General features: G+C 44.4%; 1 pseudogene; it reads left to right on the top strand.

Moving 5' to 3' along the window:
- Positions 1 to 11,244: 11,244 nt before the first annotated feature.
- LOC148004459 (high mobility group protein B1 pseudogene) lies at positions 11,245 to 11,906 on the top strand (annotated as a pseudogene).
- Positions 11,907 to 19,055: the final 7,149 nt, after the last annotated feature.

Genomic DNA, 19,055 nt, shown 5'->3' with positions numbered 1-19,055 from the left:
AACACACATGGTATGCACTCATTGATAAGTGGCTATTAGTCCAAATGCTTGAATTACCATAGATGGACAGAACACATGAAACTCAAGACGGATGATCAAAATGTGAATGCTTCAGTCCTTCTTTAAAAGGGGAACAAGAATACCCTTGGCAGGGAATAGGGAGGCAAAGATTAAAACAGAGGCAGGAGGAACACCCATTCAGAGCCTGCCCCACATGTGGCCCATACATATACAGCCACCAAACTAGATAAGATGGATGAAGCAAAGAAGTGCAGGCCGACAGGAACCAGATGTAGATCTCTCCTGAGAGAGACAGCCAGAATACAGCAAATACATAGGCGAATGCCAGCAGCAAACCACTGAACTGAGAACGGGACCCCCGTTGAAGGAATCAGAGAAAGGACTGGAGACCCCATATGAACAATAGTGCCAACCAACCAGAGCTTCCCGGGACTAAACTACTACCCAAAGTCTATACATGGACTGACCCTGGGCTCCAACCTCATAGGTAGCAATGAATAGCCTAGTAAGGGCACCAGTGGAAGGGGAAGCCCTTGGTCCTGCTAAGACTGAACCCCCAGTGACCGTGATTGTTGTGGGGAGGGTGCTAATGGGGGGAGGATGGGGAGGGGAACACCCATATAGAAGGGGAGGGGGTAGGGGGATGTTGGCCAGAAAACCGCAAAAGGGAATAACAATCGAAATGTAAATAAGAAATACTCAAGTTAATAAAGAAAAAAAAAGGGTGGAGCATACACTGAAGAAAGCCATAGCTGTCTCCTGAGGAATGCAGAGGCAGATGCTAGCAGCCAACCATTGAACTGAGAATGGGGTCCCCAATGGAGAAGAAAGTACTGAAGGAGCTGACGGGATTTGCAACCCCATAAGAAGAACAATATCAACCAACCAGATACTCCACGAGCTCCCAGGAATAAACCACCAACCACACAGCAGAGGATGGCCTTGTTGGGCATCAATGGAAGGAGAGGCCCTTGGTCCTTCAAATGTTTGATGCCCTAGCATAGCGGAATATGAGGGTGAGGAGATGGGAGTTGCTAGATGGGTGGGAGAGAACACTCATGGGAGCAGGGGGAGGGGGTTGGGATAGGTGTTTCCAGAGCTGAAACCAGGAAATATTTTACATTTTAATTGTAAATAAAGAAAATACCCAATAAAAGAAAACAAAGACTGCTGAGTAATAATTTGTTGTGTAAATTACCACATTTCCTTCATCCATAAATCCACTGATGGACATCTTGGTTGTTTCCTGTTTCTGAGTATTACAAATATAGCAGTGATGAGCATGGTGGAACAAATACCTCTGTAGGATGCTGAGGTATCCTTTGGACATGTGCTCAAGAATAAGTAGATAGCTGGATCCTCAGCTAAACCCATCCCCACCTCCCACTAATTTCTACAATGGCAGAACAAGTTTTCAGTTCCACCATTAATGGACGAGTTCCCTTTCCCCCTTGCCAGGGAAAACGGTCAGTTGTGTGGTTGATCTCAGCCATTCTTACGTATGTAAGATGAAATTTCAAATTACTTTTCATTCGCATTTTCCTTCTAAGAATTTTGAACATTTCTTTGCTTCTCAGTCACTTGGTTTCCTCTGCAGAGAATTCTTTGTTTAGGTCTGTGTGAGGGGCTGCCCTCACATACTCCATTACAAGATGGCGCCGGCATCCGGCAGGACGCACCTAGTAAAAAGGGCAATACGCAGGCGCCTGGTAACTTCCCTACTCAAAGGGACACATACGCTTTGGTACGTCATCTGGCATAATTGGCAGCGACCAGTCAGAGAGTGACACGTCCTAGGCGAGGATAGTTTCCTATATAAGAGACGGTCTCACTCGGGGTCTCTGCATTGTAAGCTTATGCTCTCCCTCTCAAGACGCATTAAAGCTTTTCTGCAGAAGAATCCTGTGTGTGCCGCGTCGTTCTTGCTGGTGAGACGTAGCACGGGACTTCTGGTGCCGAAAACCCGGGAAAGACCTCGCCATCGTCAGCACCTTTGGAGACCCCTTGACAACAAGGAGAATTCAGAACTGCAGGCAGGTACGTTCGGAGAGGCATGCCTCTCTTGGACTTTGGTCTGGGGTTGTCACCACCTTAGGAAGGATTTGTTGAGGCTATAGTATTTGTCCTTGGAGCCACCCTACTCTTTCTTATTATTATGTTCTGTTTTCACCGTTTTCGCTGTTAAAACATCTTTTGATCTATACGAGTACGTGACAGCAGCTGAAGGCGCGTCTCAGTCTCTCGTAAATAAGTGAGCTTCACGCAGCTCCCTTTTACCTTCGATTTTGACTGTTGAGGAGCAAGGACGCGATAAGGCCGATGTAGATAAGCGGCACCATCCGGGAAGGCGCATGTAAGACTCCCATACATAAGAGAGCAGCATGTCTGTCTCTACCCTTTCACCTCACGCCTTGTCAGACGGATGTAGATAAGCCACCGTGTTCCTGGCCCATCATGGGATCCTCACACTCTGTGGTCACGGCCTTGGAAACAGTGTTAAAGCAGAGGGACATCAAAATTGGAGGAAGAACACTTAAAAACTTTGTGAAGGAGGTGGAGAGGGTGGCTCCTTGGTTTGCCTGTTCAGGCTCGTTTACAAATGCCTCATGGAACAAACTTGGAAAGGACCTTGACAGAAAATTGGCGGAAGAGGATCTGCGCCTAGGGACCAAAGCTATATGGGAGCTGTTTAAGAATTGTTTAGAGGATGAAATGTGTAAGGCAGCAGTAGTAGAAGGACAGGCCACTCTCGAGGTAGTCCAGGACAGCATGTCAGAAACCGAACGTAGTGAGAGGTTGGGCGCGCGCAAGAAAAAGGACGTCCTAAGAAAGAAAAAAGGCCCTCCCGGTAAGTCCGCGGACAAGGGAGCATTGAAAATTTCAGATTCCAGCACTTCCTCCTCTACTCATAAACCAGGAGGGGGAGCCAGCCTATACCCTGTGAAAGAGCAGGAAGCGCTGAACCTCGACAGTTCTGAAAGCTCTGAAAATAAAATCTTAGACTCAGAGGAGGAGGCCGAGCTAGATGAGGAAGCAGCTAAATATGAGGAGTAAAGATATTACCCCGATGAATGTAGGGGAAGTAATAGAAGGCTTCTAGCGCGGCCGCCACCAACGGCGCCCCCTCCATATGAGACACACTCACGCGCCTTCTCGCTAGTCCCTGAGAGGGTGAGAAGAAAGCTGAGTATGACATTTCCTGTTTTTGAGACTCCGGAGGGAGGACGTGTCCATGCCCCTGTTGAATATAATCAGATTAAGGAATTAGCAGAATCAGTTAGAAAGTATGGAGTCACGGACAACTTTACTCTAACACAACTCGACAGGTTGGCCATGATGGCATTGACACCAGCTGATTGGCAGATGATTGCTAAGGCGGCCCTTGCCAGCATGGGCCAATACATGGAATGGAAAGCACTCTGGTATGAGGCAGCCCAAACACAGGCCAAAGCGAATGCTACGGCCTTAACACCTGAGCAACAGGAATGGACTTTCGAACTCTTAACAGGACAGGGCCACTTTGCAGCTGATCAGTCTGCTTACCACTGGGGCGCCTATGCTCAGGTCTCCAGCACGGCTATTAGAGCCTGGAAGGCACTCTCCAGGAGAGGAGGGATTGATAATCAACTTACAAAAATCATTCAGGGACCCCAGGAACCTTTCTCAGATTTTGTAGCTAGAATGACAGAGGCTGCAGGATGAATCTTTGGCGATCCTGAACAAGCAGCACCGCTTATAGAACAGCTTGTTTTCAAGCAAGCCACCCAGGAGTGCCGAGCAGCCATAACCCCCCGAAGAAATAAAGGGCTACAGGATTGGCTTAGACTCTGCAGGGAACTTGGAGGGCCCCTTACTAACTCAGGCCTGGTGGCCGCCGTTCTCCAATCCCAGCAACGCCCCGTTAAAGGGACGGATAAAAGATCATGCTTTCAATGTGGGAAAACAGGCCATCTAAAAAGAGACTGCAGGATGACAAAAGGAGACAGGGGGTCTGCAACCCTCTGTGTCCGATGTGGCAAAGGCTACCATAGGGCTGACCAGTGCCGATCAGTGAGAGACATTAAAGGCAAACTACTCCCTCCTTTGGAGACTCGGCCTAATGAGATGTCAAAAAACGGGCTGGTGGGCCCCCGGTCCCAGGGTCCTCAAAGATATGGGCCACGACCCTGGCAGAGGAGGTTCCCCAAGAGGCGACACAAAATTGGACCTGCGTGCCGCCTCCGACTTCTTTCTAATGCCCCAGATGGGCATTCAGCCAATTCCTGCTCAGACTGTGGGGCCTCTACCCCTGGGAACAATAGGCCTTGTCCTTGGGAGAGGATCTCTCGCCCTACAAGGACTGATAGTCCATCCAGGCCTTGTTGAAGCTCAGCGCTCTCTTGATGTTCAGATTCTTTGTTCAAGTCCCAATGGGGTTTTTTCCATAAGTAAAGGAGATAGAATAGCACAGTTATTACTCCTCCCGTGCTCCCAGGCCACGATACAGGATACCAAGGGGACCATGGGGCCCACTGGTCATGATTCGGCATATTTGGTGGTTCACCTTAACAACCGCCCAAAATTGAGCTTAGAAATTAATGGAAAGAAATTCGAAGGCATACTGGATACTGGGGCTGATAAAAGTATAATTTCCTTAAAATGGTGGCCTCAATCATGGCCTACCACAAAATCTTCTCACTCGCTACAAGGATTAGGCTACCAGTTGTGCCCTATGATCAGCTCTGCCACTCTCACTTGGACAACTACCGATGGCCGACAGGGACAATTTATTCCTTATGTACTTCCCCTACCTGTTAATCTTTGGGGGAGGGATGTTATGCAGACCATGGAACTGACCTTATCTAATGAATACCCCCCACAAGTGGCCCACATGATGTCAAGGATGGGCTATAAGGAAGGGAAAGGCCTAGGGCGATTAGAACAGGGTCGTCTCACGCCCATTGAACCGATCGCCAACCCCCATAAACAAGGCCTGGGTTTTTCCTAGGCGCCATTGGGGCAGCACGACCCATACCATGGAGGACGGAGGACACGGTGTGGGTTCCCCAATGGCCACTAACCTCTGAGAAATTACAGGCAGCTACAGGACTGGTGGATGAACAATTAAGATTGGGACATTTGGAGCCCTCCACCTCTCCTTGGAACACCCCAATTTTTGTAATAAGGAAAAAATCAGGAAAATGGCGACTACTCCATGACTTGAGGGCCATTAACGATCAGATGGAATCCCTTGGACCCATTCAGCGGGGCCTTCCTATACTCTCGGCCCTACAAAAAGATTGGAATTTGGTAATAATAGATATCAAGGATTGTTTTTTCTCTATTCTGCTTTACCCCCCTGATAGGCCCAGGTTTGCTTTTACTGTCCCATCAATTAATCGTACTGAACCTGATAAAAGATACCAGTGGAAGGTCCTACCTCAGGGCATGGCCAACAGCCCTACGATGTGTCAGTTATATGTTCAGGAAGCCCTCAAACCAGTTAGGGAGACCTATCCAAATTTACTGTTAAACCATTACATGGATGATATATTGATGTGTCATAAAGACAGAATTACTCAAACAAGCCTATTCCTTATTACAAAAAATCCTTAAACAATGGGACTTACATATTGCTACAGAAAAGGTCCAAATAGCTGACACAGGTCATTTTCTAGGATCCATTATTTTCCCTGATAAGATTATACCCCAGAAACTGGAAATCCGTAGAGACAACCTCCATACTCTCAATGACTTTCAGAAGCTCTTGGGAGATATCAACTGGTTGAGACCATTTTTGAAAATCCCTTCCACGGAATTAAAACCTTTGTTCAAAATATTGGAAGGGGACGGCCACATCACCTCCCCTTGTGTGCTAACTCCCGCTGCAACCAAGGCCTTACTAAAAGTAGAAGATGCCATAAAACAGGCCCAATTGCAACGCATTGATTGGTCTCTACCTTTTTCACTCTGTGTACTAGATACCAAGGATTTACCCACTGCAGTTTTATGGCAACAAGGTCCACTGTTATGGATCCATCCACATGCTTCCCCTGTGAAGATTATTGATTGGTATCCAGCCGCAGTAGCACATCTGGCTATTAAGGGCCTAAAAGCTGCCATCTGTCATTTTGGGATTCCACCCCAATCCTTGATTATCCCATATACACCCTACCAGGTCCAAACTCTAGCCGCTACCTCTGATGATTGGGCAGTGCTGCTCACATCCTTTACAGGGAAGATAGCTAATCATTATCCTAAACACCCCCTATTGTGTTTTGCAAGATCACAACCTGTTGTTTTCCCTCGCATCACATCCCACAGACCTTTAAAGGAGGGGATAACAGTGTATACGGATGGGTCAAAAACAGGGGTGGGAGCATATGTGGTAAACTCCCAAGTATTCTCACGACAATATTTTGAAACCTCACCCCAAGTGGTAGAATGCCTAGTGGTCATGGAGGTCCTTGAAAAATTCCAGGTTCCTCTAAATATTGTTTCAGATTCCTCCTATGTGGTTAATGCTGTTAGTATTCTTGAAACCACCGGTATAATTAAGACCACTAATAAGGTGGCAGATATTTTCCGAAAAATCCAAATTATCCTATTAAATAGAAGATTCCCTGTATACATTACTCATATATGGGCCCATTCTGGACTCCCTGGCCCAATGAGTTCAGAGAATGATTTGGCTGACAAAACCACAAAAATGATAGCTGTGGCCCTGGCCTCTCCTCTAGAGGCCACTAAAGCCTTTCATGGCAATTTCCACGTCACCTCAGAAACTTTACGCGACCGCTTCTCTATAACTAGAAAAGAGGCATGTGATATAGTCACCCAATGCCAACAGTGCTGCCAGTTCCTCCCAGTTCCTCACATCGGGGTCAACCCGAGAGGAATACAGCCATTGCAAATCTGGCAAATGGATATTACTCATAATTCTACTTTTGGAAAATTACAGTATGTGCATGTATCTATAGACACATGTTCTGGCATTCTACATGCCACCCCACTTACAGGAGAAAAAACAACACATGTCATTCAGCACTGCCTTGAAGCATGGAGTGCTTGGGGAAAGCCAAAATGTGTAAAAACTGACAATGGCCCCGCCTACACATCTCAAAAATTCTGTCAGTTTTGTGCTCAGATGCAGGTTACCCACCTGACGGGCCTGCCCTACAACCCTCAAGGACAGGGAATCATAGAGCGTGCTCATCGGACGCTCAAATCATATTTAGTTAAACAAAAAGGGGGAATTCTGACAGAACTCTCCCCAACACTCCGAGTGGCCACTGCTCTGGCCCTTTTTACCTTAAATTTTTTAAATCTTGATGAAGCTGGACAAACAGCAGCTGAGCGACATTGCTCAGAGCCCAAGAGGACAAAAGAATTAGTCAAATGGAAGAATGTATTGACAAATGAATGGAAAGGCCCGGATCCTGTTTTAATAAGATCCAGGGGAGCTGTCTGTGTTTTTCCACAGGACAATGAAAATCCCATATGGTTCCCAGGACGACTTACTCGGAGCATCACAGCAAGTGATCAAGAAGGGATTGGGACTCCTGCACCTCCTCACTCTTCTTCCATGGATGCCAGCAACGGTGCAGGGCGAGCTACGATGGGGAATAATGTCAACCTTTCCACTCCCGATGCCAGTGATGTACCACTAACAGGGATTTAGGGTTGGCCTATTTACCTGAGGATCCACAGGTTGAACGACTAAAAGAAAATAGGACTATTCCCCTTAAGGGCAGCCTTTGTTTTGGCATATTCAACAAAACATCTTTTGATCTCCCTTGCATTATGTTGCATAATCAATCTTCTGCTTGGTTAAGGGAGGCCACATGGGGAACTGGTGAGGAGGACATTGTGGCTAACGCCACAGTTCTCTATGGTTGGTGGCCTTACATTAACTCTTCCACCTGCCCTCTCCGTCAACCAAAGTTGGCACCCTTTTGTAGAGGGACCCAGGATGAAGAATTTACTTTGCCTTGGACTGGTTGCCAGTCCCAGGACTCTGCCTGGGCAGTCCAGAATCTTTTTTCCTTCTCCCCTAATTTGGGAGGCGGAGTGAACTTCACCACCATTGATCCTAGACGGTCCAATAATAATCCTTTTGATCAATGGATGCTTTGTGGCATTAATGGTAGCTGTACTGATCTTATGCCCATGGCGATGCTACTTGGAGGAAAGGGCGAAAAGGAGGGACGTTTATCATTTTCCTGGACGGGGAACATCAAACCTACTGCCTCTGTCTGGACAGCTACACATATAAAATATAAATCTCACCGAAGCACGGAGTTTAACCCTGCTCGGTTTGTGTCTGGCCGCCATTTGTGTGGATCATCAGTAATGCCACTGAAGTTTCTGATCTGAACTGTACAGATGGTTCATGCTTTTATGCCCTGTGTTGGGATGCCAGTCAATACCCTATTGCAGTAGTTGCCCGCATGCCTCGCTTTATCCCGATCCCTGTTGATACCCCGGGGATATTATTCTTGGCATTATTGCTACGACAGCAGTTGCTGCCTCGGTTACTGCCTCAGCATTGGCCTTGTCAAATTCAGTACAGACAACCCAAACTATCAATGATTTATCAACCACCGTCTCTGTGGCTCTGGACAGACAGGCCTCAGCCAATACTCAGATACAGGGAGGCCTTATGCTTGTCAACCAACATATAGATCTGGTCCAAGAGCAATTAGACATTCTATGGCAACTGGCCCAGCTTGGCTGTGAGCAAAAACTCCCAGGCCTTTGTGTCACCTCCATATAATATGACAAATTTACCCAAGCTGCTAATCTGTCTAAGAGTCTTTCACGCATCTGTTACAGAATTGGACCTCAGTGTTTGAACAGACGCTTTGGGAGCTGAGAGCGGCCATCATTCAAATAAATTCTACCCGACTGGACCTGTCTTTGACGGAGGGATTGTCATCCTGGATCACCTCAGCAGTCTCTTATTTCAAGGAATGGGTGAGAGTGGGACTTTTTGGAGTGATCCTCTGCTGTGGATTAGTGTTACTCCTCTGGTTGGTTTGCAAATTGAGATCTCAAACAAGAAAGGACAAAGTACTGATCACCCAGGTGCTTGTAGCCCTTGAACAAGGAGCGTCAGTCGATATCTGGTTGACCATGCTCAAGCAACAGGTCGCCGGCTGGACAGCTCTTGCACTCCTAGAACCTCAGTTCATTGTACAGGATTAGAGTGTCCGGCTTGAGCAGCCCATGAGGGGTGACGAGCTTAGCATCGCACAGGGAAGTTCCACCAAATATGCTCCCTGGAAGGCATGTCATATTACATGACGGTTTCTGCCCCAGTTTTCCCTCCCTCGAAAAATGGCAGTGCGACGGGTCGGGAGTGCCCTGGGTCCCAACAACAGCCTAAGGGTATCTCTCTTGTACAGGTTCGCCAACTTTGTGCGAGGATATGACCTCTGTCTTCACCCTCCTATATCTGGGTGTCCTATTTGCTTAAAAAACAGAAAAGGGGGAGATGTGAGGAGCTGCCCTCACATACTCCATTACAAGATGGCGCCGGCATCCGGCAGGACGCACCTAGTAAAAAGGGCAATACGCAGGCGCCTGGTAACTTCCCTACTCAAAGGGACACGTATGCTTTGGTACGTTATCTGGCATAATTGGCAGCGACCAGTCAGAGAGTGACACGTCCTAGGCGAGGATAGTTTCCTATATAAGGGACGGTTATTCCTCACTCGGGGTCTCTGCATTGTAAGCTTATGCTCTCCCTCTCAAGACGCATTAAAGCTTTTCTGCAGAAGGATCCTGTGTGTGCCTCGTCGTTCTTGCTGGCGAGACGTAGCACAGGACAGGTCTGTACCCTCGTGACATTCAGTTTTGGTTTTGTTTATTTGCTGTTATTGTTTTTGACTTTTTAATATATTTTGGCTATTAGCCATCTATTTGATGTGGAGTTGATAAATCCTTTTCCATTCTGTAGCCTGACATTTTGTCCAAATAATTATTTCCTTTGTCATACAGAAGCATTGCTGTTTCATGAGGTGTAATTATATTAAATGTTGTTCTTACTGCCTGTGCTACTGGTGGTGTGTTCTGGACATACCGTTTTCCCGTGCCAATGAGTTCAAGATTATTCCTCACTTTCTGTTGTATCAGGTTCAGTATATCTGGTTTTACATCAAGATATTTTACCCAATTAGAGTTGAATTTTGGGTAGGGGGATAAGCATGGATCTACTGGCACACTTACATGTGGCCACACAGTTTGACCAACACCATTTTTTGAAGATGCTGTCTTTTTTTTCCAGTGTGTATTTCTGGCTTTCTGTTCTACAAAAAAATTAGGTGTTCATAGATGTGTACATTTATATATGTGTTTTCAATTCAATTTCATTGATCAGCATGCATGTTTTATTGCAACAAACTACTGGAGTGCATCAAAAGTTTTTTTCAAATTCTCTAGTAGGAATAACTCAGAAACTATGAGGGAGTTTCATAGCCCTGTTTGGGAAGGAGTTTTAGCATGATTGTCTGGATCTCTAACACTAGTGCTACCTCAATAGGAACTTTCTTATGAACAAGAAAAGGACTGGTGACAATGGTTGGGTCAGCTGTGATGGGTGGCATTCTCCTAAATTTAATTGAAGGTGATTCCTTGTTGACAAGATTTGTCTCTGTATAGTTCTCCAACATAGTATAACTTTTGGAAGACCACTCCCAGTTGCCCTCAAGCCAGTTACCCTTCCTCAACCTTTGAAGACTACTATCAGTAGGACTTCTTTCCTGGTACTGGACGGAGTGTAGTTCAGGAGTGTTTCAGGAAACGAAGGTATACTTTGTATATGGGAGAATGGTGGTCAAACTAACCATGAAGAGATATTTAGCACACTTTTCTATCTAAAAGGGATTGAGAGAGAGGAAAAGATACTGGGTTTACTTATTGACACATGAGATAAAAAATGTCTAACATTCTTTCAAGAACATACACATTCTTAGAAGATGAAGAAATAATGGGCAAATAGTAAAAAAAAAATGACCATTGTTCCCCTGGGTACTTTTCTGCCTAGTGTTTTGTGCAATTATTCAGACAATAAAAAGGTCCATGGCCGAATGTTACAGAGCGGAGAGAGTGAGAAGGCTGCGTCTGGCTCCCAATCTCACAGCCATTGCAGTACACTGAGCTCCAGAGAGGCAGCGCCGGGGCAAGCGAGAGCCGGACCGGCACTGGGCGACTCTGTGCCTCCTGGAGGAAAATCAACTAAACATGGGCAAAGGAGATCCTAAGAAGCAGAGAGGCAAAATGTCCTCATATGCATTCTTTGTGCAAACCTGCCAGGAGGAGCACAAGGAGAACAAGACGAAGATGAAGAAGAAGATGATGATGAATAAGTTGCTTCTGTCAACTTCTCAGAGTTCTCCAAGAATGCTCAGAGAGGTGGAAGGCCATGTCTGCTAAAGAAAAGGGGAAATTTGAAGATATGGCAAAGGCTGGCAAGGCTCGTTATGAAAAAGAAATGAAAACCTACATTCCCCCCAAAGGGGAGACCAAAAAGAAGTTCAAGGACCCTAATGCCTCCAAGAGGCCTCCTTCGGCCTTCTTGTTCTGTTGAGTACAGCCCAAAAATCAAAGGCGAGCATCCTGGCTTATCCATTGCTGATGTTGCAAAGAAACTAGAAGAGATGTTGAACAACACTGACGCGGTTGACAAGCAGCCCTACGAGAAGGCCGCCAAGCTGAAGGAGAAGTATGAGACGGATATTGCTGCCTACAGAGCTAAAGGAAAACCTGATGTAGCGGAAAAGGGGGTGGTCAAGGCTGAGCAGAGCAAGAAAAAGAAGGAAGAGGAAGACAACGAGGAGGATGAAGAGGATGAGGAAGAGGAGGAAGAAGAGGAAGACAAAGATGAAGATGATGATGATGAATAAGTTGGTTCTAGCACAGTTTATTTTTCTTGTCTATAAAGCATTTAACCCCCCTGTACACAACTCACTCCTTTTAAAGAAAAAAATCAAAATGTAAGGCTGTGTAAGATTTGTTTTTTAACTGTACAGTGTCTTTTTTTGTATAGTTCACACACTACCGAATGTGTCTTTAGCTGGCCCTGTCCTGGTGGTATTTTCAGTAGCCACTAACCTTGCCTGGTACAGTCTGGGGGTTGTAAATTGGCATGGAAATTAAAGCAGGTTCTTGTTGGTGCACAGCACAAATTAGTTATATATGGGGACAGTAGTTTGGTTTTGGTTTCCCCCTTTTTTCTTTTGGTTTTCTTTTTGTTTGTTTTTCCATCTTCAGTTGTCTCTGATGCAGCTTATACCAAGACAATTGTTGTTCTGTTAACTGAATACCACTCTGTAATTGCAAAGAAATTGCGGCTGTTTTGTTGACATTCTGAATGCTTCTAAGTAAATACAATTTTTTTATTAAAAAAAAGGTCCATGGCCTTAATATTTCCTTTGAAAGTTGTGGAGTTTCACAGTTTATATTAAGCATACTTCAGATAATGCACGTGAATGCCAACCCCTCATCTTACTTGAAATGAATTATACATGAGAATTATGCAATCAGTAAAATCATTTCTTAGAGAAAGGTTTTAAGGATTGAAAAATATGCCCACGTGTTCATCATTTGTTTTGAGAGTAAAATTCTGCTTTGGTTGAGAAGGCACTAGAAAGCTAGGCAAAGTGGTGAACAACTTTAATCACAGGACTTAGGAGGCAGTCGCAGGAGGATCACTGAGTATGTGGCCAACCTGGGTTACATATTATTCCTAGGACAGCCATGGCTACATAGAGATCCTGGTTTAGAAGAAAAAGATGAGAAAAAAGAATATGTATAGTCATGATATTTACACCAATAATCCTATCACTTGGGAGGCTTAGGCAGGAGGATCCATGTTCAAAGTCAAACTTAATACCAGTCACAAAAAAATCAGAGGGAAGAAAATATTTGCTGTTTTTAATGTGCTTGACTCTAAGATTCTTGAACTAAGTTTTAAAGTCATGCTGTGGAGTATGGTAGGGATCCAGAAGTTAGAACAGATTTACTGAACAGAAATGGTTTCCTACTTTTGTTAGGGGTAACGTGTCCTTCAGAAGGCATGTTGTGGAAATATGCTGTACACACAGTAAGTGTATAATTACTAATTAAACTTTACTAATTGAATTCCCTTTATCCCTACTTTCAACTCCTGATAATAAAAATTAAGTTTGAATGTGCCTATTTGAAGTAACTATATGCATGGGGCTTTAATTACAGCAGGATACATATCAAACATTATTATAGTGTTTCAATGGCATGGAGATATAAGTATAACAATCGACGTTCTATTTACTCCAAATGTTATCAACTAGGAATAGTTGTAATCTCAGCACTTGGAAGGCATAGGCAGAATGATGAGTTCAGTGCCAGCCTAGGTTAAATAGTACAGTGTTAGCCTGTCTCAAAACAACTGAGGTTATCATCACTGACAGGAACTCTATACTTACTAAAAGTTGACTTCCCTTTGTACCTACTTTGAACTCCTGATAATCAAAATTACAGTTTGAGCATGTCTATTCAAAGTACCTATATGCATGGAATCATACAGACTCATTCTGTGCCTGTCTTAGTACTGTGATATTTGTTATTCTACTTATACTGTAAACTCTTTACTTTTGTGCCTGAATATTTCCTTGTTCGTATATAATGACTGAAATTAATTCATTCAACTACTGATGGTCATAAGCTGTTTCCAACTTTCAGTGCTGGTGAATTATTCTCTAGAGTATACATATCTATCTGAGTCACCCCCCCCCAATAAAAATAAAAACAGGTAATAAGAAGAAAGAAAAAATAACCCCCAACAGAAAGTCCACAAAATACCATGGAATTTGTGTTGGCTAACTACCTACTCCTGGGCATGGGGCCTACCACTGGAGGAAACGGATTTCCCCTTTCCCAGTTGTTACCAGTCACAGACAGCTCCTCGGGCAAGAGTGGTGTTCCGTGTCCATTTACCTTTCCAGTGTTGGGACTCAAGCTGGTTTGAACCTGTGCAAGAAAAGTACTGCGTGTGCTGTCAGAGTCTCTCTGAATTCAGATTTGCATCAGTCCAGTCGTATCTGAAAGAAACTGTTTCCTTAGAGTCATCTAATTTTTTTAAATATCCTCGTTTTGTCTTTAAGACAGTCTGTCCTCCCTGTGATGTGTTTTAGTGTTGATGCTCTCAGAAGATTTTATAATTTTAAGTTTCAGTATTTCAGGTAGTGTCTCTACAATATTTCTATCTCCTTATTAAATTCCTTTTTTATATGCAGTGTGTCAATCTTATTTCAATCAGTTAAGATTTCTCTTAAGCTTATATTTTACTTTCTTTTTCTTTTCTTTTATTGAGTATTTTCTTTATTTACATTTCAAATGTTATCCCCTTTCCTGGTTACCCTATCAAAAAATACCCCATCACATCCTCCTACCCCCTACCTCCATGAAGGTGCTCCCCGACCCATCCACCCACTTCCTTTGGGTCCCTGCTCTGGCGTTCCCTTACACTGGGGCACTGAGCCTTCAAAGGATCAAAAGCCTTTCCTCTCATTGATGACCAACAAGGCCCATCCTCTGCTACATATGCAGCTGGAGCCATGGGTCACTTCATGTATACTCTTTGGTTGGTGGTTTAGTCCTTAGGAGCTCTGGGGTGTGTGGTTGATTGATATTGTTATTCTTCCTAGGAGGTTGCAACAGCCCCAGGCACCTCAGTCCTTTCCCTAACTCCTCCACTGGGGACCCCATTCTCAGTAAAATGGTTGACTTCCAGCATCTGCCTCTGTATTTGTCAGGCTCTGGCAGAGCCTCTCAGGAGACAGCTCTATCAGGCTCCTGACAGCATGCACTTCTTGGCATCCCCAATAGTGACTGGGTTTGGTGACTGCATGTTGGATTGAGTCTCTGGATGGCCTTTCTTTCACTTTCTGCTCCACATTTTTGTCTCTGTACTGCCTCTGGTGAGTATTTTGTTAGCAGTTCTAAGAAGTACTGAAGTGTCCGCACTTCTGTCTTTCTTTTTCTTGAGCTTCAAGTAGTAAATTGTATCTTGGGTATTCTGAGTTTTTGGCTAATATCCACTTATCAGCAAGTACATATCATGTGTGTTCTTTTGTGATTGGGTTACCCCACTCAGGATATTTTCTAGTTCCATCAATTTGCCTAAGAATTTCATGAAGTCATTGTTTTTAAGAGCTGAGTAGTACTACGGTGTGTAGATATACCACATGTTCTGTATCCATTCCTCTGTTGAGGGACGTCTTGGGTTCTTTCCAGCCTCAGGCTATTATAAATAAGGCTGCTATGAACAGAGTGGAGCATGTGTCTTTGTTATATGTTGGAGCATCTTTTGGGTACATGCCAAGATGTGGCATAGCTGGGTCCTCAGGTAGTTCAATGTCCAATTTTCTGAGGAACCTCCAGACTGATTTCCAGAGTGGTTGTACCTGTCTGCAATCCCACTAACAGTGGAGGAGTGTTCCTCTTTCTCCACACCCTCCCCAGCATCAGTTGTCACCTGAGTTTTTGATCTTAGCCATTCTGACTGATGGGAGGTGGGATCTCAGTGTCGATTTGATTTGCTTTTCCCTGAAGACTAAGGATGTTGAACATTTCTTTAGGTGCTTCTTGGCCATTTGATATTCCTCAGTGGAGAATTCCTTGTTTAGCTCTGTGCCCCATTCTTTAATATAATTATTTGACTCTCCGGAGTCTAACTTCTTGTGTTCTTTGTATATACTGGATATTTGCCCTGTATGGGATGTAGGATTGGTAAAGAGCTTTACCCAATCTGTTGGTTGCCATTTTGTCCTGTTGGCAGTGATCTTTGCCTTATAGAAGCTTTGCAATTTTATTTTTTAATTGGATATTTTTTATTCACATTTCAAATGATATTCCCTTTCCTGGTTTCCTGTCCATAAGTCCCCTATCCCATCTCACTCCCTTTCTTCTACAAGAGTGTTCCCCCTCCCCAACCATCCCCTTTTCCTGCCTCCCCTCCCTGACAGACCTCTACACTGGGGTCCAGCCTTGGCAAGACCAAGGGCATCTCCTGCCCAACAAAGGCATCCTTTGCTACATATGCAGCTGGAGCCATGGGTCTGTCCATGTGTAGTGGTTTTCCCTGAGAACTCTTGTTGGTTGGTATTGTTGTTCTTATGGGATAGCAAGCCCCTTCAACTCCTTCAATCCTTTCTCTAATTCCTCCAATGGGGACCCCATTCTCAGTTCAAGGGTTTGCTGCTAGCAATCGCCTCTTTATTTGTCACACTCTGGCTGAGCCTCTCAGGAGACAGGTATATCAGGCTCCTGTCAGCATGCACTTCTTGGCTTCATCAATATTGTCTAGTTTTGGTGGATACACACACACGCGCGCACACACACACACACACACACACACACACACACACACACACACACACACGAGCTGGATCCCCAGGTTGGGCAGGCTCTAAATATCCATTTCTTTAGTCTCTGCTCCATACTTTGTGTCCATATTTCCTTCTATGAATATTTGTCTCCCCTTTTAAGAAGGACTGAAGCATCCACATTTTGGTTGTTCTTCTTGAGTTTCACATGGTCTGTAGATTTTATCTTGGGTAATTAGAGCTTTTGGACTAATTTCCACTTATCAGTGAGTGTACACCATGTGCAGTTTTTTTTGTGATTGGGTTACCTCACTCAAGATGATATTTTCTAGTTCCATTCATTTGCCTATGAATTTCATGAAGTCACTGTTTTTAATAGCTGAGTAGTACTCCTTTGTGTAGATGTACCATATTTTCCGTATCCATTCCTCTCTTGAAGGACATTTTGGGTTCTTTCCAGCTTCTGGCTATTATAAATAAGGCTGCTATGAACATAGTGGAGCCTGTGTCCTTTTTGTAAGCTGGGGCATCTTTTGAATATATGCCCAGGAGTAGTACAGCTAGGTCCTCAGGTAGTACAATGTCCAATTTTCTGAGGAACCTTCAGACTGATTTTCTGCAGGGAGCCATATTGGATTTGGGCCTAGCCACTTTTTGACTGCATGGTTCAAAGTGACTAGGTGACTCTGAGCTGTTTGGCCACAGAGACTCACCCCTAAGATGACTGCCTTAAGTCTTAAGATTGTTGAATGAAAGCCTCTCCCATGAATTTACGGCACAGGAAGATAACATTCAAGGGATGCCTCAGCTTCCTTAGCAGATACCTGTTACCTCCTGAATCAACACCCGGTGTCTCCACCGCCTGACCTCATCGTCTACCGTCTGACCTCTTTGCCTCCAGCTATCACTACCTATATCCGCACCTCCCCCTCCTCTGTGTTTCACAAAGGACACTCCCCCTACCTGAAAACCTTAAAAGCTGTAACGTTCACCCCAATAAACGAGACCTTGACAACAGAATCTTGCTTGGTCTCCTTCTTCTCTCGCCCCCCACTTAGGCCCAAGGGTAGCGCCCCTTCGGGACCCTGAATAACTGGGTCCCCGCTGGTGGGGACAATTTTCAGAGTGGTTGTACCAGCTTGCAATCCCACCAGCAATTGAGAAGTGTTCCTCTTTCTCCACACCCTCCCCAGCATGTTGTTACCTGAATTTTTGATCTTAGCCATTCTGACTGATGTGAGGTAGAATTTCGTGGTTGTTTTGATTTGCATTTTCCTGATAACTCCAAGGATGTTGAACATTTCTTTAGGTACTTCTCAGCCATTTGATATTCTTCAGCAGAGAATTTTTGTTTAGTTTTGTACCCCATTTTTAAATGGGTTATTTGATTCTCTGGACTCTACTTCTTGTGTTCTTTGTATATATTGGATATTAGCCCTGTATGGGATGTAGGATTGGTAAAGATTTTTTCCCAATTTGTTGGTTGCCATTTTGTCCTAATGACTGTGTTCTTTGACTTAAAGAAGTTTTGCAATTTTATGACGTACCATTTGTCGATTCTTGGTATTCCGTCCAGGAAAATTTCCCCTATATCCCTGTGTTCAAGGCTCTTCCCCACTTTTTCTTCTATTAGTTTGAGTGTATCTGGTTTTATGTGGAGGTCCTTGATCTATTTGGACTTAAGCTTTATACAGGGCAATAAGAATGGATCAATTTGCATTCTTCTACATCATGCTGACCTCCAGCACCATTTGTTGAAAATGCTATCTTTTATCCATTGGATAGTTTTAGCTCCTTTGTCAAAGATCAAATGACCATGGGTGTATGGGTTCATTTCTGGGTCTTCCATTCTATTCCATTGATCTACCTGCCAGTCTATGTACTAATAATATAGGGTTTTTTATTATTATTTTTTAATCACTATTGCTCTGTAATACAGCTTTAGTTCAGAGATGGGGATTCCCCCAGAAGTTCTTTTTTGTTGTTGTTGTTTTGTTTTGTTTTGTTGATCCTGGCTTTTTTGTTATTTCAAATGCATTTGTAAATTGCTCTAACTCTATGAAGAATTAAGTTGGACTTTTGATGGGGATATTTCTTTAATGGAGTTACTTAAGTCCTTCCTAAAGTCCTCTATCATCATTATGAAATGTGATTTTAAATCCAAATCTTGCTTTTCCGGTGTGATGGGGTATCCAGGACTTGTTCTATTGGGAATACTAGGTTCTAATGATGCCAAGTAGCCTTGGTTTCTGTTGCTTGTTTTTTGTGCTTACCTCTTGCCATCTGGTTATCTCTAGTGTTACCTGCCCTTGCTGTCTCTGACTGCAGCATTTCCCTCCTGTGATCCTGGTTGTGTCAGAATTCCTCAGAATCCAGCTGTCTCTGTGATCCTATGATTTTGGGATCCTGATTGTGTCAGATATCCTGGGAGTCGAGCTTCCTTTGTGATCCTGGGCATTTCAGAGCACACTGGAGTCAGGCTTCCTCTGGATGTTGTAGTACTTGGCTCAGAGCCAGCACCCAAGGTCTGCTCAGGCACTGGCTCAGACTGTAATGTACAGTTGCCCCTGGCTGGATGGGGTTCCCAAGTCCCTGGATATTGGGGAACCCAGTTACTCAGGGTGTTGGGGCGGGTATTGGGGCAGATGTTGTGGTCTCTCCTATGATCCTGGGTGTTTCAGAGCACCT

The sequence above is a fragment of the Rattus norvegicus genome, chromosome 7 (assembly GCF_021556685.1).
Source record: "Rattus norvegicus strain SHRSP/BbbUtx chromosome 7, alternate assembly SHRSP_T2T, whole genome shotgun sequence".
NCBI classification, from domain to species: Eukaryota; Metazoa; Chordata; class Mammalia; order Rodentia; family Muridae; genus Rattus; species Rattus norvegicus.
This window is presented reverse-complemented; position numbering and strand designations above follow the sequence as displayed.